A 22,944-nucleotide genomic window follows, 5' to 3' on the forward strand; every position below is an offset into this window, starting at 1 on the left:
CCATGGGGTCCAATGTCGCCCCGTCGTTCGCGGGTGCGTTCATGAATCGTTTGGAGGTTAACTCCATTTTTCCCAATGTGGCGTTCACCACCCACTGTGTGGCGTGGTGGCGCTACATTGATGACATTTTTGCGGTGTGGCGGGGTGACATTGGTTCCCTCATGGCATTTAATGAGTACCTTAACGGCATTCATGAATCAATCACTTTCAATATTGAGCATCATCATACTCAAGTCTCCTTCCTGGACACCACCATTCATTTTGAGAACAATGCCTTTTGGTCAGATCTGTATAAGAAACCGACCGATCGTAATCAACTTTTGAGGTTTGACAGTTATCATCATCCCAGAGTTTTCAGTTCCATCGTTCGCAGCCAGCTGGACAGGGTTCAGCGCATTGTTGGCCCTGCCGATCTGGCTGAGAGGAGGAAACTGGAAATGTGTCATAAATTTTCTGAGCGGGGTTACCCGGCTGAATTTATTGATAAATGTAGGGACAGATCTGAGGTTAAGAAGTCCAATACTAAACGGTTACCTTTTGTATGCCAGTACCATTCTTTTTCAGACAGAGTCTTTGCTATCCTTAAAAAAAATTGGCATTTGCTTACCAATGCATATCCTCATGTAGAGGAATTTCTTGCTCCTCCTTTGCAGGCATTCCGCAGAAATCCCACCATTGGCAATAGGATAGTGAGGGCAGATGTCAAACCCTCGGGTATGGTCCTTTTGGCCCCAATCCCTAGGCATGTGGGATGTTTTCCCTGCCTGTCATGTTCAGAGTGTGGCAACATACTCAGGGGCGACACATTCAGGAACTCCGCAGGGACAAAGGAATTTAAAGTTCGTCAATTTTTGACATGTTTAACGAATTTTGCTATTTACATTATTCGTTGCCCCTGCGGTCTCCTGTATGTGGGTGAAACGACCCAACCTGTTAAACGGAGAATTTCACAGCATAGATCCACTGTCAGATCTGGCACCTCGGATTTACCTATCCCCCGCCATTGTAGAGAAAGGGGGCACTCTTGTGATGACCTCAAATTTATGGTTATAGATCATGTACCCAGGTTGAATAGGGGTGGTGACCGCACATTGTTTTTAAAAAGGAAAGAGGTCTTTTGGATTAACGAATTGGATACGTTAAGCCCACAGGGCTTGAATCATGATTTTGACTTACATCTATTTCTTTAATTTTCTCTTACAGGTGATATATGAACTTTTTTGCTTTCCACAGTTATGAAAGGGAAAGAAGGGTATGGACTATACTACATGCAAGGGAGAGCTGCAGGATGACGTGAATATGTTCCTTTTTAATTTATTTTGTGATTATAGGGTTAATTGCATGGGCTAATTGAGCTCAATAAGACTCCATGTGATGTCATTTCCTGCTGTTATGTGCATATATACCTTTGCTGTTTCATTTGTATGTTGGCTTGAGAAAGGACAGGGAGTGTCCGAATGCTTGCTGCTTGTTATCCTATTTCTTTGCTCTGAATAAAAGAGCTGGTGTGCTGCAAACCCTTGTGTTTATTGCTATAATCGTGCGGAGGTGGGGACCCCCGCTGTTTGCTTGCACCCACACCTTGGGACCTGTGTGCTGCTGACCCCTGGTTACATACGGTGAAATGGTTATAAATATTACAGTTAGTTTTGTTGAAAAAAGACATTCGTCCATCAAGTTCACCCAGAAAAAAAACAAAAACATTGTCCGATTTGTTGAATTTTAACACTATAAGTGGAGTATTAGGGGAAAAAAACACTTGAGGAGAAAAATATAGCTACAGTCAAAAAGAAAAGTGCAATTGCAAGGTGGGGCCCAGCAGAGGTAACAACTTTTAGTATTTGCAGAAAAGCATGCATTCAATTGCGTAGCCGTAGAGGTGCAGGGAAATAATATATTTACTATTGTGTGTTCAAAGTTAAAGATGGAGTAAACGCTGACATAACATTCAGTAAAAACACGTTTTTCTACTTTTTATGACCTATACAGTTATCATATTTGCTTTTGTGCACAAGTAATATTGTCTGTTTAAAAATTACAAGTTCCCAAAGTACAGTTTATCTGCTCTGAAAGCTGCTATCAACGTATTGCATAACTGCTGTATTCCTATAATGTGTCTTCTACTGTGTACACTATTGGCTTGTATTCAACTGAGACGCTGCTAGCATTGTTTATGTTATTTCATTTTTGTTTTGTTTTTTTATCAGCTACTAATGAAATTACTTCCTCAAGTTCAGCAAGGGCACTAAGCTTCTGACTAAAGAAGAAAGTGTTGTATTAAACTGTTTGAATGCTGTTCTACTACCAGTGCTTTTTCTGGTTGGACATTTTTTGCTGTAAAGAATCTATTAAAGTAAATAAGAAATGTTGAGTTTCATACCACTTTAAAATCTAAGCATAATAAAATGTACAAAGCTAAAATTACTTTTAACCTCTAGCCGACCGCTCCACACCAATTGGCGTGAGCATGGCGGCACCCCCAGGACCGCTCAACGCCACCTGGCATGAAGTCCTGGGGGCGGAGATTGCAGAGGATCGCGTGAAGGACGGAGCAGAGCAGTCATCAGTCTGCCAGCGGCGATTGCTGCAAACAGACTGTTATACGGCCATCTATTTACATTGTACAGCGCTGCGATCTACAGCAGCGCTGTACTGGGGACTGCCGTGAAGCTCAGCTGTCCCCTTGGGAGGCACAGAGAGCGATCGGCTCTCACAGGCTGATGTCCATGAGAGACGATCGATCGCTGTGATTGGCTGGCGGCAGCAGGGAGGGAAGGGGGGAATAAAATAAATAAAAATAATATGCATTTTTATAAAAAAAATAAATAAATAACAAATACATTTATAAAAAAAATAAAATAAAAAAAAACAGCCCACAGCAGCGACCAGTGCCCACAAACAGAAAGCTCTGTTGGTGGGCAGAAAAGGGGGAGGCTTTCATTTGTGTGCTAAGTTGTAGTGCTCTGCAGGAAGCCATTAAACCTGCAGAGCATTACATTGTAAAAAGAATAGCCTGGTCACTATGGGGGTGTAAGCCTACGGTCCTTAAGAGGTTAAGTTGCTCTCACATCATTCCAGTTTTTTCCTAACTTGACGTATACTTTTTTTTTTCGTAAACTCAGGTCGTACAAGGTTTTTACAGTTAAGGTCATGTATTGACCAAACATGATGTCTCTGTTGCTGCTTTTTCAACATATGTGGGTGGTGCTTCCCTGAGTTCAAAGTTTTATTAGCATTGTACAATATATGTTTGCATCCAAAATTAACTGTACATATTTAATTTTATAGGACTGACTGACAACAAGGATCATACTGTGAAAGGTAATCTCACCCAGGAAACTTAGATTTACTATGTTCCATTTGCAGCCTGTATCAGCAGAACTATGTTCATGTAATGTATTTGTTTTACCACCTCTGTGTAGCATGAGGGCCAATGAATTTGGAACAATATGAACAGATTGTGTAGGTATGCTCTCATACTGCATGGAAGAGGTAAGATTGGCCATTCATCAGGCAATCAACATTGGAAGTGTGTACTAGACTTAAAGGACAACTGAAGTGAGAGGGATATGGAGGCTGCCATATTTATTTATTTTTGAGTAATACTGATTGCCTGGCTGGCCTGTTTATCCTCTGCTTCTAATAGCACACCAAGTGTTTCTGACATGTTTGTCAAATCTACTAACATATACATAATGAGCAAGAGAGTCAATTCAATGTTAGAGGCCCACCTAGGCAAAAAACATATATACACATTCACAAGAAAAGACTGCCTCTGATTGGTGGAGGGTATCAGAACACTAAGATAATTAGGTCAATTAAATAATGAATCAAAGATATCTCCAAATAATCATCAATTTATTAGGGACATATCCCTTTAAAAAAAATAAAAACTAATACAGTTAAAATCCCCCAACATTGTAAGTAAACAATCACCTCTAGACCACTGAATGACAAAATGACAATAAATAAGGTACAAGGATTTCCTCTGATGAGGTGCTGGTGCTAATAGTTTTACCCTACTGGGCACTAGAGATGTCCCGAACGGTTCGCCCGCGAATGGTTCCAGGCGAACTTTAGGTGGTTTGCGTTCGCCGGCGGAGGCGAACTTTTTCGGAAGTTTGATTCGCCCCATAATGCTCCATTGAGCAGAACTTTGACCCTCTACATCACAGTCAGCAGGCACATTGTCACCAATCAGACTGCACTCACTTCTGGAGTCCCCCCCCCCCTTATAAAAGGCAAGGTTCTGCATTCGTTTTACTCACTCGTCTGCCTCCAGTAATTAGTTAAGGTGACAGCTGCTGACAGACTCTGCTAGTGAGAGTTTAGTTAGGATCTTGTAGGTTTGTTCCTAGCTGATTGCTCCTCCCTCTCTCCCTCCTCCTGGGGGAGGGAGGTCTCATCTTCCAGGGAATTGTAGTATTTCAAAAGCCAACTTACAATGGAACCCAGGCTGGGCATTGAACCCAGGTCTCAGTGTGCGGTAGGTAACTCATTTAACCACTATACCACCAACAACACTACATGCTGAAGCCAGCCTAGCATGTACCATTATGATCAATCCAAAAGAAAAATTAGCTTGCTTAATCCACGGAATTGTACTATATCAAAAACCAGCTTACATACAGTGGCTGGGAATTGAACCCAGGATGGGCTGGGAATTGAACCCAGGTCTCAGTGTGCGGTAAGTAACTCATTTAACCACTATACCACCAACAACACTACATGCTGAAGCCAGCCTAGCATGTACCATTATGATCAATCCAAGAGAAAAAATAGCTTGCTTAAAGGGATACTGTAGGGGGGTTGGGGGAAAATGAGTTGAACTTACCCGGGGCTTCTAACGGTCCCCCGCAGACATCCTGTGCCTGCGCAGCCACTCACCGATGCTCCGGCCCCGCCTCCGGTTTACTTCTAGAATTTCTGACTTTAAAGTCAGAAAACCACTGTGCCTACATTGCTGTGTCCTTGGTCCCGCTGATGTCGCCAGGAGCGTACTGCGCAGACACAGACCATACTAGGCCTGCGTAGTACGCTCCTGGTGACATCAGCGGGATCGAGGTCACGGCAACGCAGGCGCAGTGGTTTTCAGACTTTAAAGTCTGAAATTCCAGTAGTAAATCGGAGGCGGGGCCAGAGCATTGGGGAGTGGCTGCGCCAACACAGGATGTCTGCGGGGGACCATTAGAAGCCCCAGGTAAGTTCAACTCATTTTCCCCCGACCCCTACAGTATCCCTTTAAGCCATGGAATTGTACTATATCAAAAGCCAGCTTACATACCGTGGCTGGCAATTGACCTCAGGCTGGGCTGGGAATTGAACCCAGGTCTCAGTGTGGTAACTCATTTAACCACTATACCACCAACAACACTACATGCTAAAGCCAGCCTAGCATGTACCATTATGATCAATCCAAGAGAAAAATTAGCTTGCTTAATCCACAGAATTGTACTATATCAAAAGCCAGTTTACATACCGTGGCTGGGAATTGAACCCAGGCTGGGCTGGGAATTGAACCCAGGTCTCAGTGTGCTGTAGGTAACTCATTTAACCACTATACCACCAACAACACTACATGCTGAAGCCAGCCTAGCATGTACCATTATGATCAATTAAGAGAAAAAATTAGCTTGCTTAATCCATGGAATTGTACTATATCAAAAGCCAGCGTACATACCGTGGCTGGGAATTGAACCCAGGTCTCAGTGTGCGGTAGGTAACTCCGGGAGGAGGGAGTCTAAGGAATAACAATTAGCTAGGAACAAACCTAAAAGATCCTAAGTAAACTATCCCTAGCAGAGTCTGTCAGCAGCTTTCCCTTAACTAATTTCTGGAGGCAGACGAGTGAGTAAAACGACAGGAGAACCTTGCCTTTTATAAGGGGGGGGGGGCTCCAAGAGTGAGTGCAGTCTGATTGGTGACAATGTGCCTGCTGACTGTGAAGTAGAGGGTCAAAGTTCTGCTCAATAGAGCATTATGGGGCAAATCGAACTTACGCAAAAGTTCGCCTTTGCTGGCGAACGCGATCCACCCAAAGTTCGCCGGCATCTCTAATCAAAATTCCCAGGAAAAAATCTGCATTTAATACTAAGCAGTGTTTTAAGGTCAGAAATCTCATTGAATGTTCAATTGCAGGCCTACACTGCTTTACAACATCAGGAAGTGTAATCCCTCTCAGGGTCTTGTCTTCCAGGGAATTGTAGTATTGCAAAAGCCAGCTTACATACCTTGGCCAGGAATTGAACCCAGGTCTGAGTGCATGTTAGGTAGCTCACTTCACCACTATACCACCACCAACACTACATGCTGAAGCCAGCCTAGCATGTACCATTATGATCAATTAAGAGAAAAAATTAGCTTGCTTAATCCATGGAATTGTACTATATCAAAAGCCAGCTTACATACCGTGGCTGGGAATTGAACCCAGGTCTCAGTGTGCGGTAGGTAACTCCGGGAGGAGGGAGTCTAAGGAATAACAATTAGCTAGGAACAAACCTAAAAGATCCTAAGTAAACTATCCCTAGCAGAGTCTGTCAGCAGCTTTCCCTTAACTAATTTCTGGAGGCAGACGAGTGAGTAAAACGACAGGAGAACCTTGCCTTTTATAAGAGGGGGGGGGCTCCAAGAGTGAGTGCAGTCTGATTGGTGACAATGTGCCTGCTGACTGTGAAGTAGAGGGTCAAAGTTCTGCTCAATAGAGCATTATGGGGCAAATCGAACTTACGCAAAAGTTCGCCTTTGCTGGCGAACGCGATCCACCCAAAGTTCGCCGGCATCTCTAATCAAAATTCCCAGGAAAAAATCTGCATTTAATACTAAGCAGTGTTTTAAGGTCAGAAATCTCATTGAATGTTCAATTGCAGGCCTACACTGCTTTACAACATCAGGAAGTGTAATCCCTCTCAGGGTCTTGTCTTCCAGGGAATTGTAGTATTGCAAAAGCCAGCTTACATACCTTGGCCAGGAATTGAACCCAGGTCTGAGTGCATGTTAGGTAGCTCACTTCACCACTATACCACCACCAACACTACATGCTGAAGCCAACCTAGCATGTACCATTATAATATATCCAAAAGAAAAATGCTTGCTTAGGGAATTGTAGTATGTCAAAAGCCAACTCACATTGGCCAGGAATCAAACCCAGGCCTACCACATGGTAGGCTGCTATCCTAACCATTATACCACCAAAACAACACACTGCAATGCTACATGCTGAAGCCAGCCTAGCATGTACCATTGTGATATACCCAAGAGAAAAATGAGTTCTCTCTCTCTCTCTCTCTCTCTCTCTCTCTCTAAGACTTGATGCCACTGAAGTTAATTTTCAGCTTAAAGGGGAACTGAAGAGAGAGGTATATGGAGGCTGTCATGTTTATTTCCTTTTAGACAACACCAGTTGCCTGGCAGCCCTGCTGATCCTCTGCCTCTAATACTATTAGCCATAGCCCCTGAATAAGCATGCAGCAGATCAGGTGTTTCAGTGGTTCAGACTTATAAATCTGATCTGACAAGACTAGCTGCATGCTTGTTTCTGGTTTTCATCAGATACTACTGCAGGGAAATAGACCAGCAGGGCTGCCAGGCAACTGGTATTGATTAAAAGGAAATAAACATGACAGCCTCCATATACCTCTCTCGTCAGTTCCCCTTTAAAACCATCAACGGATAACGGCAGAATTTCACAGGCAATTTCGGAATTCCGCCGGATTGAAAAAGCAATTCCGTTCCGACCAAACGGAATGGAATGACCAATTTCCGCCCAAAACTGCGGAAAATACAATTCCTCGGAAAGCGGTGACCATCCCTACTAGAGAGAGAGAGAGAGAGAGAGAGAGAGAGAGATATGAATCTACATGGCTAGATGGGGTTCTCTTCGAACAACAAAAGGAAAGGCCATGCTTGGGTGAGCTTGAACCACCAGCCTTTCAGTTAACAGCCAAACACGCTAACCAATTGTGCCACAAAGACTGTGTACCACAAAGACTGTGCACGCAGCTGCAGTTGAATGATTTTATGGGGATGTATGTGTGTCTTTTGGAGGGAGGAAGTAAGTCTGCTCCAAGAAGTTTCAGCATGTAGTGTTGGTGGTATAATGGTTAGGATAGCAGCCTACAAAGCAGTAGGCCTGGGTTCTATTCCTGACCAATGTGAGTTAGCTTTTGACATACTACAAATCCTTAAGCAATTTTCTCTTGGATATATCATAATGGTACATGCTAGGCTGGCTTCAGCTAGTGGCATTGTAGTGTGTGGTGTTGGTGGTATAATGGTTAGGATAGCAGCCTATAGAGCGGTAGGCCTGGGTTCTATTCCTGGCCAATATGAGTTAGCCTTTGCCATACTACAATTCCTTAAGCAATTTTCTCTTGGATATATCATAATGGTACATGCTAGGCTGGCTTCAGCATGTAGTGTTGGTGGTGGTATAGTGGTGAAGTGAGCTACCTACCACGCACTCAGACCTGGGTTCAATTCCCAGCCAAGGTATGTAAGCTGGCTTTTGAAATACTACAATTCCCTGGAAGACAAGACTCTCCTCCCTCTGGGAGGAGGGAGAGAGAGAAATATAAAGAACAACAATAAGCTAGGAACAAACCTACAAGATCCTAACTAACTTCTCCGTAGCGGAGTCTGTCAGCAGCTGTCTCTTAACTAATTACTGTAGGCAGATGACTGAGTAAAATGACAGGAGAATCTTGCCTTTTATAAGGGGGGGTGGGGCTCCAGGAGTGAGTGCAGTCTGATGGGTGACAATGTGCCTGCTGACTGTAATGCAGAGGGTCAAAGTTCTGCTCAATGGACCATTATGGGGGCGAATCGAACTTCCGCAAAAGTTCACCTTCGCCGGCAAACGCGAACCACCTAAAGTTCGCCTGGAACCGTTCGCGGGCGAACCGTTCAGGCCATCTCTATACCTCATGTATGCAGACCCACTTGCAGACCAAGCACCCGCAGAAATACAAGGAGTTTAAGAGGCTGCAGGACAGTGGCACTGAGCCTGCATCACCATCAGCAGCAGGAGTGGGGACACTCACTGGCACTGCCCTCCTCCTCCCTCCCTGTGCACTTTGTCAGTCCCGGCATGATTGAGGCTGGTTCGTGCAGCCAGTGCTCAGTGGCCTCCTCTGCTCCCTCCACAGTTGCCTCCTCATCCTGCCATGCAGGCCGCCAGACCCTGCTCAGCGAGTCCTTTCCCGGTTTGATCAAGGCTCTGGCTCCCACAACAGGTGTGTCCGGATGCTGAACGGGTTGCTTGCCCAGGCCAAGTGCACCCAGCTCTTGCCGTACTCCTTTGTTCAGGAGGGGAGTGACATGAGAGCGCTCATGCAGTATGGGATCCCGGAGTGGTGAATCCCCAGCCACCACTACCACTCCCAGCACTGCACCAATTTGTGTTGGTGAACGTGGCCCGTTCGTTCAATCACGCGTGAGTGAGCGGGTCCACATCACCATGGACTCCTGGAGCAGCCATTTCAGGACAAACCGCTACCTGTCCATCATGGCTCACTGGGTCAGCCTGGTGGAAAGGCGTGAGGAAGCAGCAGGTCCATCGTCAGGCACAGCAGCAGCAGCATCCCAGTGGGTGGTGGCACCCCGCGGGTTCAGGGGAGCTGCAGCAGGCTTCTCTGATCCAGGTCCCTCCTCCACCAGCACACCCACCGCCACCAAGTGTCCCCGCCTCAGCAGCAGGAGCGTGAAGGCCCGCCACTGAAAAGCGCTGCTGGAGATGGTCTGCCTGGGGAAGACCAAACTGACAGCAGCCAACGTGCTTCTAAACCTCAGGGAGCTGGAGAAGAGGTGGTTGACCCCCAGAGGCCTCAGAGTTGGATTGGTGGTGTCCGACAATGCGGCCAACCTGCTGGCTGCCATCGCCAGGGGACACTTGACCCACATCCCCTGTTTGGCCCACATCCTGAACCTGGTGGTGAAGAAGTTCCTGCGCACCTACCAAGGGATGGATGATCTGCTGGAAGTTGCAAGGAAAATTGTGCGCCATTTCCGCCACTCAGCCGGCGCCTCAGCAAACCTGGCCGACCTGCAGCAGCGCCAGAGCCTGCCACAACACCGGCTTGTCATGGATGTGCCAACTCGCTGGAATTCCACCCTGGCAATGTTGGAGTGGCTGCTTGAGCAGAGGAGGGCTGTCAGCCATTACATTGTCAAGGCGACTATTTCCGGCACCACCAACTTACAGGTCCCTACCAACGCACAGTGGGGGCAGATGCAGCAGGTGTGCTTGGTGCTGGCTCCCTTCCTGCAGGGAACAAACCTGGTGAGCCAGGAACAAGCATCCCTCTGTGAGTGGTTGCCCATAGTTTATCTGCTGGACAGGGCCCTGTGTGATCTGATGGAAGCGAGAGAGGAGGTCCTGACCCAGCTGGATCAGCAGGCGGCTGCGCAGTCCACCTCTGAGAAGGAGTTTGAGTTGTTGGAGGAGGAGAGGAGTTGGAGGTCCCTGACCTTGCTGTTGAGGGGGAACAGCTGAGCACAGCTGCAGTGGTGCGAAGGTTGAAAGAGCAGGGCGAGGCTCAGGGGCCAGAGGAGGAGGACAGCAGCGATGTCGGCTCTGGGGGTGCCGCCGACGATGACCCTGATGATGACATCCCTGTTGCGTCAGAACTGTTCCCCATGGCAGTGCACATGCTGCGTAGCCTGCACAGGGACCCCAGGGTGCAGCAGATGCGTGCTCAGGAGGACATCTGCATCAGCATGATCCTGGACCCATGGCTGAAGGGAAAGCTGGGTCAGTTCCTGCCTACTGGAGACCCTGTGCAGCGAACAAGGGGGTTGTAGCGGGTCCTTGTGTTTGTCGATTGGTGGAAGCCTTCCCCCAGCCTTCCACCCCCCCTGTCCCTGTCCAGCCAGCACAGCAGCCAGTGCCTGCGGCCAGCAGCAGAAGCAGGCAGCGCCCAGGAGACCTGCTGTCTCTGAGTAAGGCACTCTACAAGACGGTAGAGCTGCAGGGAGAGGAGGTGTCGGCTGCAGCAGCAATCTTTTCTCAAAGTCATAACCAGCACCTGACCTGGATGGTGGCAGACTACATGGGGTCCTTCAGTGGGCTCAACACCGGAAATGACCCTGTGGACCCCTTGGAGTACTGGGTCAAGCGCTTGGAGATCTGGAGTGAGCTGGCGCAGTACGCCATGGAAGTCCTGTGACTGTCTTGCCCCCTTTCCAGTGTGCTTTTCGAGAGGTGCTTCAGTACGGCCGGTGGCGTGGTCACCAAGAAGCGCTCTCATCTGTCCCCAGAGTCTGTGGACAGGCTGACATTCCTGAAAAATCAACCAGGCCTGGAATGAAGGCACGTTCCTGGTCCCTGTTGTCGGCGACAGGGGGACATGAGATGGCTGGCTGGAAATCTCTTTAGCAAACCAAGAAGAGGAAAAAGAAGGAGAAGAAGAAGATGGTGAAGAAGAATAAACAAACAACCTGCAAACAAATACACAAAACAAATGTTTTTTATCAAGTTTTTACATAATTAATTTCATTTTTACTTAAAAAAAAACATGATGCTTTATGCATCATTTATTCTAAAAGAAGTTTTGGAAGCAATTTAAAGGCCAAATTCGTGATTACGAATCGTGATTCCGGATTCCGCGTGATCGCGAACATGGCCGAATCCGAATTTTCACAGTTCCGAATTTGCGGCAACTTGAATAGTAAAAGGGGGTATCCGAGGAGGTAAGTCCACCATTACCTCCTCACTTTTAAAGAGAACCTGAGGTGGGTTTTACAAATCCTATTGGCACACAGAGGCTGGTTCTGCATATAATGCCCAGCCTCTGTTGCTATATTATCTCCCCCCAGGCCCCCCCTGAGCTCTGCTGTGCCCCCCAAAGTAAACCGCCATGCTAGCGACATGCAGTGTGTCGCCAGCAGGCTCTTTACATGTACACTGTCACTCTTCGCCGCTCCCCCACCTCCTCTGTGTCGCTGCTCCCTGCCCCACCGTTCCCTCCCTGCTGATTGGGGAGAAGGGACGCGGATAGGGATCAGCGATATAGAGGAGGTGGGGGAGCGGCGCAGAGTGACAGTATACATGTAAGCAGCCTGCTGGTGAAACACTGCATGTCGCTAGCATGGGGGTTTACTTTGGGGGGCACAGCAGAGCTCAGGGGGGGCCTGGGGGGAGATAATATAGCAACAGAGGCTGGGCATTATATGCAGAAATAGCCTCTGTGTGCTAATAGGATTTGTAAAATCCACCTTGGGTTCTCTTTAAAATTTTAGATCTTTTTATCCTTCTTCTGCCTCTGTAGCCATACTACATAATATCTCCATCAGTTATTCAACTTTGTTTCCAGTAACTCGTTGTTACATATTTATTTGTGTAGCAATTTTTTTATCTTCTTTTTCCTTCTCCAGCTTTTACTACGGACATCATGACTGATCCAGTCATCTTTATCCTCTCTATCATCACCTGTGTTTTCCTGGTCATTGTTTTATATGGAAGGAAGAGAAAAGTCCATCCAAACTATCCTCCTGGACCACCACGTTGGCCAATCATTGGAAATATGCACATGCTAGATGTGAAGAGACCTCACCTGACATTGCACAAGGTAAAGTACTGGTCATTCAGTTGTATGGTTGAAAAGAGCCTCCTGGAACAGAAAGTAGGTGTCAGCCCCCTTTAGGAGTGCTCATTCGAATTCCACAGAAATGCAATTTCTGAAATTCCGATCGGAAATTGCATTTTCGCATCGGAATGCGGAAATCGGTAATGCAAGTGCGGTAGGCGGCTTTCCACCCGACTTTAACATCAATTTTCTCAAAAACTATAAGGTCTTTTTGAAAACTTTTTTTTGCATCTTGTTCAGAAGATTCTGTTTAATAAACCCTGAAACCCTTTGGTGTTTCTAGGACGTATGGGGGCTTTTCTATTAACCGCTAAACTCGGCGGATTTTTACTGTAATGTAAAAGCAGAAAATCTGCATCTGCCTATTTTCTGCATTTTACATTACAGTAAAAATCCGCCGACTTTAGTAGTTGATAGCAAAGCCCCCGTAAGTCCTAGAAACACCAAATCAGGGTTTATTAAACAGAATCTTCTGAACAAGATGCAAAAAAAAGTTTTCAAAAAGAGCCAGGCACCTCTCAGAGGTGCCTGGCTCTTCTACTGACCACATAGGCTATTGCTCCGTTGTTATTGCCTGATGAAGCGGGATCAAACCTGCGAAACGCGTTGCATATTTGAAGTGCATAAATAAAATATATTGACTGTCTTTACTACAGTTGTTGTGTGTCTACTTGAAGCAGGTAAGTCCACCACTACCTCCTCTATTTACCAAGAATTTGGTTTTTAAGCTCATTTTGCTTCCTTTTATCCTTTTGGCGCCTCTGTTCTCCTGCGGTGCCAAAATGATTGCCATGGGACCACTACTAGGTCCCATGGCGTAAGCGACACCTCCTGCTGCAAAAAAAAAATAAAAATAAATAAATAAATTTAAAAAAAATGACCGGTGAAACAGCCACTAGGTCCCATGGGCTACCATTTAGCAAAAACGAGGTTTCATTTGCGATTACTTTAATTTTTCCGCCGGAATGCGGAATTCTGCGGAAATCCACAAAATTCTGCCGAAATGTAATGGCGACGGAATTTAACACTGGCGGAATTCCGCAATTCCGGCGGAACGGAATTTGCTCTTTCCGATCATCCCTAGATTTATTGCTTCCACAAGGTTTAGCTAGCACTAGGCTAGCTAGTATATGTTGCCAGCACCCCTTGATTTCCTACTATTCCCCCGATCCAGCCTTTTTTACATTACCCAGCCTGGTGCCAGCGATCGGCGCAGCCTCCCTGCACATCTCCGGTTTTCTCTATGTGGAGGATCGTACATGACGTCATGCGCAGACCTGATAGAGAAGAACGGAGCTGTGCGGAGAGGCTGCGCCGATCATTGGAACCAGGCTGGGTAATGTATAAATGGCAGGATCAGGAAGATCGGAGGAAATCAAGAGGTGCTGGCAACATGTACTAGCTGGCCTAGTGCTAGCTAAACCTTGTGGAAGAAATAAATCTATTAGATTTATACTGGGGGACTCCTGATGCTAGCGAGCGGTATGCCCGACACTGTGTCGGGCATACAGCTCAAGAGGTTAAGTACAGGTAGTTCTGACTTATGAATGGGATGCCCAACTTAGGAATGACTCGCTGACACAAATGTCCGGAATTCGGTAACAAGACAAAATATATATATATATTAGCCCTTGTAGTTTTTGAGAAAATCGATTTAAAAGAGTTCAAACAAAAAAATGTTTTTAAAACTTGGTACTTCTGCACTTGGTACTTGGTACTTGAACCTTGCACACTATACTATATGGCAAGGTTCAATTTCTGCATACACATTTTATACATTTTAAACCAAACCCATTATCCATCGCTTGAAGGGTCATTGAAGACATGAAGGGTCTTAGTTAAAGGACAACTATTGCTAAAAGCATTTTATTCTAAAATCCTTTATTGGGGTACACATTGCCACTAGTGCTGGGACACTGTACACAACTCTGCTGTAAAATCATCTTTCACCCGTGACACAGCTCACAAACCTTTGTCAATGTTACTGAATCATTTCCGGCACAGTGGGTTGCTTTCAGCTCCTCATTGTATGCCCCAATAATGGCAATCTTTCACACATTTTTACTGTTGTGGGAAAGTACCGTAATACAGATTTGGAGCAAAGTAACGTATATAGAGTTCACTTCCTGACTGACGTCAGAAAGTGAAAAAACACAATCACTCTGAAAAAGCACTTACAAAGTATTTTGTCCAAAATCGTAGTGTGCAGTGGAGCACCAGGAGGAGGACGGGGTTGGGGGAAACGTGCAAAAAAAATTAAATTGCTGGCATCAGCGATTTCAATTTTACATGTGAACAAAGCCTAACAATTAATTTTTTCTCCTAAGTTTTCTCCTAGGTGATACGTTCAAGCTTGCCAATAAAATGCACCAGTAAAGCCCCAAAAAAATATTCAAAATAGTTTTGATAGTACTTTTTAACCAACGTTTTGGTACTTTTTTCAAAGCAGAGTGCTAAAAAGTTGTTCTAAATCGAAAATGAAAAATGAAATTACAAATATGATAGTCATAAACGTAGATTGTGAAATAACATTTGCGCAACCCAGAAAGGCAGAGGAGTCGTTGTTTTTGAGAAAATTGATATGAAAAAAATCCAATGCAAAATTGGTTTATAAAAGTAATAAAAGGACATTTTGCTGTGTTACACTTTCATATATACCGAGATCCAAGTTCTGTTTTTTATTACCAGAATGTTAAAAAGGTGGAAAACTTCAGTTGAACTTAACAAATCCTGTCCAAGGGCTTTAATGAGACTCTGTAACAACATTTTCAGCCTTATTTCTTCTATCCTATAAGTTCCTATACATGTTCTAATGTGGTCTGGATTACTGCAGCCTTTTCTAGTTGCACGGTCTCTGTAATATATCTAATCTTCTTTTCTTTGTCAAGCTTTGTCGACCCAGAGAGCAATGCACTGCCTCTGCTGTTGTGGGGAGAAGTTATGCACGCCCCCTGTAGGCTCTGTGTGTGTGCTTGGTTTATCCCTCACAGACAGGTTTCTGCTCTCAATGTCAGCTTGTCTGGGGGGGGGGGAGGGGGAGCTGCCCATGCTGAGAAACTGTGAGAATCCCTTACTGGAGGGCAGAAAATTCACTATGTAATAAAAACTTGTACCATACTGTAACATGATCATATATACCATATATACACTTACAGTACATCACTTCCTGGTTAGCGGCCGTGTTTTTTGTTTGTAAACACTGCCTAAAACTGTCGATTAACCACTTCCGGATACCGGGTGGTTTGGCTGATCTGTGCTGCGGGGGCTCTTCAGCCCGCAGCACAGATCAGAAATCAGGCAGGGCGATCAGACCTCCCCCCTTTTTTCCCCACTAGGGGGATGTCCTGCTGGGGGGGTCTGATCGCCGCCGCGCTGCTGTGCCTAGCGGGGGGGGGGGCTCCTCAAGGCCCCCCTCCGCAGCACTAGTCCTCCCTCTGCCTCCTTCCCTCCCTCTCCCGTCCCCTGTGTGCGGCGCAGGACGGAAAGCCATCCTGTGCCGGATAGGATAGGCTTTACCCTGCGAGCTGCGATCGGCGGCTCGCAGGGTGTTCACGGAGACACCCTCCGTGAACTGACATGGATGGAAACCACTTCAGGATTCAGGGGCGTAGTTAAGCGTACGCAGAATCCTGAAGTGGTTAAAAGCCGGGATCATGGTGCGGAGCGGCAGAAATGGCAAAGAGTGATCCAGTAGATCACAGTGACTCAATTGGTATGTTTTTTATTGTACAAATCGGACAGTACAGATTCTCTTTAAGACATTTGTAGAGGTCCACAGGCTGGTGAGCAGATTTTGATATTTACCCTCTTGCTGTTGTATAGCTTAAAAAGTTAATGACTTTCACTTTCAGCATTTATGTTCGGGTGGCTTTCCATGGTTTATAATTCTAAATATTTATTTTGCAGCTTGCTGAGACATATGGTCCAATATACAGCCTACAGATTGGGGCACAGGAGATGGTTGTCTTGTGTGGCTACAAGACCGTGAAAGAGGCTCTTGTCAATCATGCTCAGATATTTACAGACCGACCGACTATTCCAACTTTTATGGATCTAACCAAAGGTTACGGTAGGTTATTGCATGGAACGTGCTCATCCATTACTACTCACGACAGAACTGGTGTAATGGAAGAAGTTTATAGCCTTCCTCACTTGCACACACCATTTCAGCTCTGCTGACAAATTTGCAACTTGACTGAGACAGGGTTTTGTGATGGGAACTGCAATTACTTGACTCTGCTGCCATTTCATTTAACAGTAACACTTGATTCATTTTTTTTTTCAAAGCAATGCAGAATTAGAACAGCGCAAAAATTGTACCAACAATGCAGAGCAACTAGACATGACAGACCTACCATAACAGGCATATAAAACACTATACTATAGCTAAGAATACAGAGAGTAATTTAATACAGGTATGGTTGGTACACTTGATAAACAAAATCAATAAATAAATACCCCTATTGTTTTTACCAACCCAGACACATTATGCAGTGTGTACTGTGCTATGACCAGTGGCCTGCTAGCATTCTGACATCATCCAGCATGACCACCACAGAGGAGAGGAAGGAAAAGACAGGAGAACAAATATAAAGGGAAACTTAAGTTGTATAAAATGAAGTTGGTAAATGTGTTAAAGAGAATCTGTACTCTAAACTTCTTACAACAAAAAGCATATTATTCTATTCATTATGATCTCCTGGGCCCCTATGTGCTGTTTCTGCCACTCTCTGCTGTAAACCTGGCTTGTAATTGCCAGTTTTAGGCAGTGTTTACAAACAAACTAAAGAGCTTGTGATAGGCTTACATAAGCAGAGTGTGTGAGTCATACAGAGCCTGCAGGGGGCCTGGAGAGGTTGGGTATAGCTTCTAGCCAATCACAAGCAGCCCTGCACATTCCAGTCTGAGTGACTGCCTCAGCCCGACAGAGCCAACAGAGGAGAGGAGATTAGATCAAATAACAGAGATAAGACAGTCACTGTGCAAGTAGGGAAGGCTGCAGTAAGCCAGACCACATTAGAACAGGCATAGGAACTTATAGGATAGAAGAAATAAGGATGGAAATTTAGTTACAGAGTCTCTTTAATAGCCAAAATAAGGATCCCCAGAGAAGTCACCTGGCTTGTGCAATTCACAAATCTATGTCTTCCAACGAGAACAGGGATTATTCCTCAACTCCATTCCTTTTGGCAGCTGACTTCAGATTAGAGGTCATACTGGTCATTATAAATTGGAAGTCCACCAATGGCAAATCTATGCTGTGATGAATTCCATCCCTATTACTAAGCAATGGGGCCCACAACTTACCTTCCTAGTTGATGGATATCTGGAGACTCACCACTGTGAGAAATACAAAATACTTTTGGTCATGGCTGGATTTGTGGGCAGGCCACATAGGCTGTGGCTTTTGGCGGCAGGATGCCTGGGGCAACATTGCATAAAATGTTTCATCATAAAGACCCGTGTGTGGTGCTTCACTTATGATCTTGTACCACCTGAGCATTGGCTGTCTTCCCACTTGATGTCAGTCTATCATATAGCCCTGCTCACCGCTCCTGCATGAAGGTTCCCTCGCTTGGTGCACTGCATACACAGAGCTGCAGATCATCTGTGGCGCCGGTGATGAGAGAGAAAAGAGTACCCAGTGATGACCTCCAATATACAGCGCCGTCAATAGGCACCGCTCTCTCAACACTGTGAGACAAGGTCAGCATCGCTGATGATCTACAGGTCTGTGACTGTCTGTGTGCAAGCGTTTTAGACTTTACAAAAACTACAATTCAGAAGATGGTAGCGGTGGACTAATGGACTTGGAATGTTTTTTTAGGTATGCCAATTTTAAATTCATTTTTTAAAAAACAATAAGGTCTTTTTTATATTTTTTTCTTACCAGCAATGTTAAATGGCAGAATTTTGCTGAATTACTAGGTGAAATTCAGAATTCTGTTTGATTCGGAATTTGGCAATTCTGACCATCCCTAGTAGATAAACAACAGTAGCTTCAGAGGTTGGTGACAAATGGTCTTGAAGTCACCCTCTTCTGTATAAGGATGAGCATTGCAGTTTGACATAGATGGCCACTTTTACCGCTTTTTCAAACCAATTTAATTCTCTGACCAAAAATGGGCACCTCCCAATCCTGGAAAAAGTGTACACACCTTCAGTCAAGTATTTAAAGAGAAACTGTGACCAAGAATGTAACTTTATCCCAACCAGTAGCTGATATCCCCTTTTACATGAGAAATCAATTCTTTTCACAAACGGATCATCAGGGGCAGTGGTGCTCATCCAATGTTCGGGTATCCGAGCTACCCAGATAATCCGAACTTTCCACTATCCGAACTTTGAATTGGAATTTGGATATCTTTGTAAATCCGAATAGCACTATCCGAGCAAACTCGTTTTTCTTTTTTAAATTCTGAAATCTGGGCGGATAGTAAGTTAGGATATCCGTGTAGAATCCTTCAATGGTAAAATCCCTTTCGGAGGCAGGGAGAGAGAGAAAGGGAGAGAGAGAGAGACCCTTTTTACCTTCAAAAAAGTTTTGGAAGCATTTTAAAGGCCACTTCCGGTTTTCTATCCGCATATCTGAATCCAACTGGATATTCGATTCGGATATCCGATTCTACTTGGATACCCAAAAGTTTGGATTCAGATATCGGATTCGGATCCAGATATCTGGGTATCAGGATCCAAATTAATTTCGGATTTTGAAAAGGGGTATCCAAGCAGCACTGATCAGGGTGCTCTGTATGGCTGTTAATGTGGTGAAACTTCTCTCAGAAGAAACTCTGAGGACCATGGTACTCCTGGCAGTTACCTGTCTGTGAACCATTGTGGGAAATAGCTGTTTACAGCTGTTTCCAACTGCCAAAAAAAAGCAAGCAGCAACTACAGCAGGAAAAATGTCACCATGTGATAAATGTCATAATGTAAGTCAGGGATTTAAAAGATTTTACAATGGGGAAACACTGACTAAATCATTTATACATAATTATTGTAAAAAGGAAGCACGTTTTTATTACATTATTTTCACTGGAGTTAATCTTTAAAGGGATACTGTAGGGGGGTTGGGGGAAAATGAGTAGAACTTACCCAGGGCTTCTAATGGTCCCCCGCAGCCACTCACTGATGTTCCGGCCCCACCTCCGGTTCACTTCTGGAATTTCAGACTTTAAAGTCTGAAAACCACTGCGCCTGCGTTGCCGTGTCCTCGCTTCCCCTGATGTCACCAGGAACGTACTGCGCAGGCGCAGACCATACTGGGTTTGTGCTATACACTCCTGGTGACGTCAGCGGGAGCGAGGACACGGCAACGCAGGTGCAGTGGTTTTCAGACTTTAAAGTCTGAAATTCCAGAAGTGAACGGGAGGCGGGGCTGGAGCATTGGGGAGTGGCTGCGCGGGCACAGGATGTCTGCGGGGGACCATTAGAAGCCCCGGGTAAGTTCAGCTCATTTTCCCCCGACCCCCCTACAGTATTCCTTTAAGCATGGTCTACATAATATTGCCAGTTATCTTAAACTCCTCCTCCATAAAACAGGCCTTTAGTGGCATTTTCTAACCTGTCTGTGTAGACTTGGAAAATCAGTATCATTTGCAACTCTTTGGTTTTCATGAATGAATAATTTGTTGGAAGGTAATAAATAAAACAGCATATGTATTTTTTCTGTTGGTGTCGCTTTTTCCAATGGCAATAACTGGAAAGCTATGAGGCGTTTCACTATTTCTGCCCTGAAAGACTTAGGAGTGGGAAAGAGAACATTGGAAGATATGGTTATTGAAGAAGGCAACAATCTGGTAAAAGCATTTCAATTCTACAAAGGTTAGTACTGTAATTTGACATGCTCTAAACTGTCACTGTATAATCATGGAATTATATTGGATGTTTATCTTTGTAACATTTCACTGCCATGCTCATTATTCTCAGCCTTCTCATCTGTAATGTGGCTGTGGTCCAGCCAAGTAAAGGGTAGACACCTAGGGAGTTGCACAGTTGATGAAAGCCACAAATAAATTCAACTGCATGCAGACCATGGAGATACAACAACATGCATTAGAAGTAGGATCATCTCTGATGTGACTCCAAGCAACTTATATACAGTATATTTGAACTTTTAGATTACCTTAAAGTGGTTTAAAACCCTGACATAATATTCAATAAAACATGTTCCTTCTTTTTATATGCCATACGGTTATCATATTTGCATTTGTGCATAATTATTAATATTCATTTAGAAGTTATAGGTTTCCAAAAGTACAGTTTTTTGCTTTGTGAGCTGACTTTAGCATTTTATTCATAACTGGTTTTATTCATCTTGTATTGAAGGCAGAAATGCTTTCAGTGTCTCTCTGTGTCCAGCAGCTTCTCCACAGTCAGAGAATGTGTCACATTCCTCACTGGATACATTTAAGTAAAACACAAGATAACATTATCTACAACTTCTGATGCACACACATTTCTCTGCACTGAACTTTCCAGCCCTGTGTGTAACCCTTTGAATGCTGTTTTAGTAAAAAAAAAAAATGCTGGTTGTATATAATATGCTATAAATAATTTTTTAGACCAAAGAAAAAATGCTGGGTTTCATTCCACTTTGAGATTAATGCCTGCAAATATGCAAATAGCTATTTGCATAATGAAAATGCCCAACAATTTAGTCAAAAGCCAAAAGTGACGGAATTTAAAAGACAATAAATAAATTGTTGCCTTAAGAACTTAGCTTATTAAATTCTGGAAAATCTTGAGCAAAATATGCGCAATCGGGTGTGCATCAGTAATAGTGACGATATTGCGATGATCGATGTACGTGATGAACCCCCTGTTATTGCAAGCACATGTACCATGTGACATAAGGTGCACATGTGATACCACACATGCCGCATGGTACACATGCTTATAGTAATGGCGGACACAGTGAAAGTATGTGGTGTGTGGGCAGGTAATAGAACTCTTGTATTAAAAAGGCCAACGTTTTGGAGCCAGGTAGGGCTGCTTTATTAACCACCCTGGTGTTCTATTAAATGCGCCAGGGTGGCTGCTGCGCAGTATTTTTTGAATTCTTTTTTTAAAATCATGTAGCTAGCCTAGCGCTAGCTACATGATGCCCCCTCCCTGCGGCGTCCCTCCCACCCCTCGAATCGCTGCCGGCGTGTAAGCCATAAGGAAATCCCATTCTGAATGGGATTTCCTTTAGGGCTTCCCCCGTCGCCATGGCATCGACGTCATGACATCACAGGGAGTCCCGATCCACCCCTCAGTGCTGCCTGGCACTGATTGGCCAGGCTGCGCATGGGGTCTCGGGGGGGGCTGTAACGTGGCAGGTAGCGGCGCATCGGTGATCGTCACCAACATGCAGCTAGCAAAGTGCTAGCTATGTGTGTTTAAAAAAAATTAAGAAAATCGACCCAGCAGGTGCCCTCCGGCGGTTATGGATGAGCTGAGCTCGTCCATACTGCCAAGGAGGTTAAGGCATAAATTGCTCTAGACAACCATCTGTCTGCTGCTCAAAAACCAAGATCAAAAATTAAATGTCTCAAGAATCTGGGCGATAGAACTCCTCAACAGCACTCACTAACGTGATGTGCTTCCAGTTTATGCTTTGATAAAGAGGCCCTACAGGGCTCCGAAATGTTGGCCTATTTAATACAAGAAACAATAAAGAATACTTTTGGGCATGCCAGCTTTGCATATATTTGTTAGTTCACAAGGGTTGTCATTCCCTTTATTAGCTGTAGCATTCCAGACATTCAATAAGGATAAATCGTATAGTGAGCGCAAGATGAAACCTTTACATTTAAAGTAATAGAACCCTCTCTGATCAGATTTGATCAGAGAGAGATCTGTCTCATGGATGAACTGTCTGTCATGGATTGAAGAGTGATAGATCGCATAAGCACATTGTATTATAATCGAGCTCTGTATGGCTAGCATAATCACTTAAGGCTCACACCCTTCCAGTGACCTGGCCATTTTTTTTGCAACTCAGGCCACTGCAGTTCTAACAGCTAGCTGCAGGGCCATTCAACTTAGCACACAAATGGATCTCTCTACCCCCCCCCCCCCTTCCTTTTCTTGCCACCAACAAAGCTTTCTGTTGGTGGCATCTGATTGCTGCTGCAAAAAAATATTCCTCCCCCCTCCTCCCCCCCCCCCCAGATCCAATCAGCGTGATCCCTCTCATAGGCCTCAGCCTATGAGAGGGATCACTTTCTGTGCCTCCCCTGGGTACAGTTTAGTGAGTGACAGAGATGTCCCTGATACATTGCTGCAGTAGATCGCAGAGCTGTACAAGTGATCATGGGTTCTTGTTGTTTTTTCTTTTTTTTTTTCAACCTGCCAGCTGCAATCGCAGCTTGCAGGC

General features: G+C 44.9%; 1 pseudogene; it reads left to right on the forward strand.

The window, feature by feature from the left end:
• Positions 1 to 3,293: 3,293 nt before the first annotated feature.
• LOC137570369 (cytochrome P450 2K6-like) overlaps positions 3,294 to 22,944 on the forward strand; it is a 65,542-nt pseudogene continuing 45,891 nt past the window's right edge.

The sequence above is a fragment of the Hyperolius riggenbachi genome, chromosome 4 (genome assembly GCF_040937935.1).
Source record: "Hyperolius riggenbachi isolate aHypRig1 chromosome 4, aHypRig1.pri, whole genome shotgun sequence".
In the NCBI taxonomy this organism is placed as follows: Eukaryota; Metazoa; Chordata; class Amphibia; order Anura; family Hyperoliidae; genus Hyperolius; species Hyperolius riggenbachi.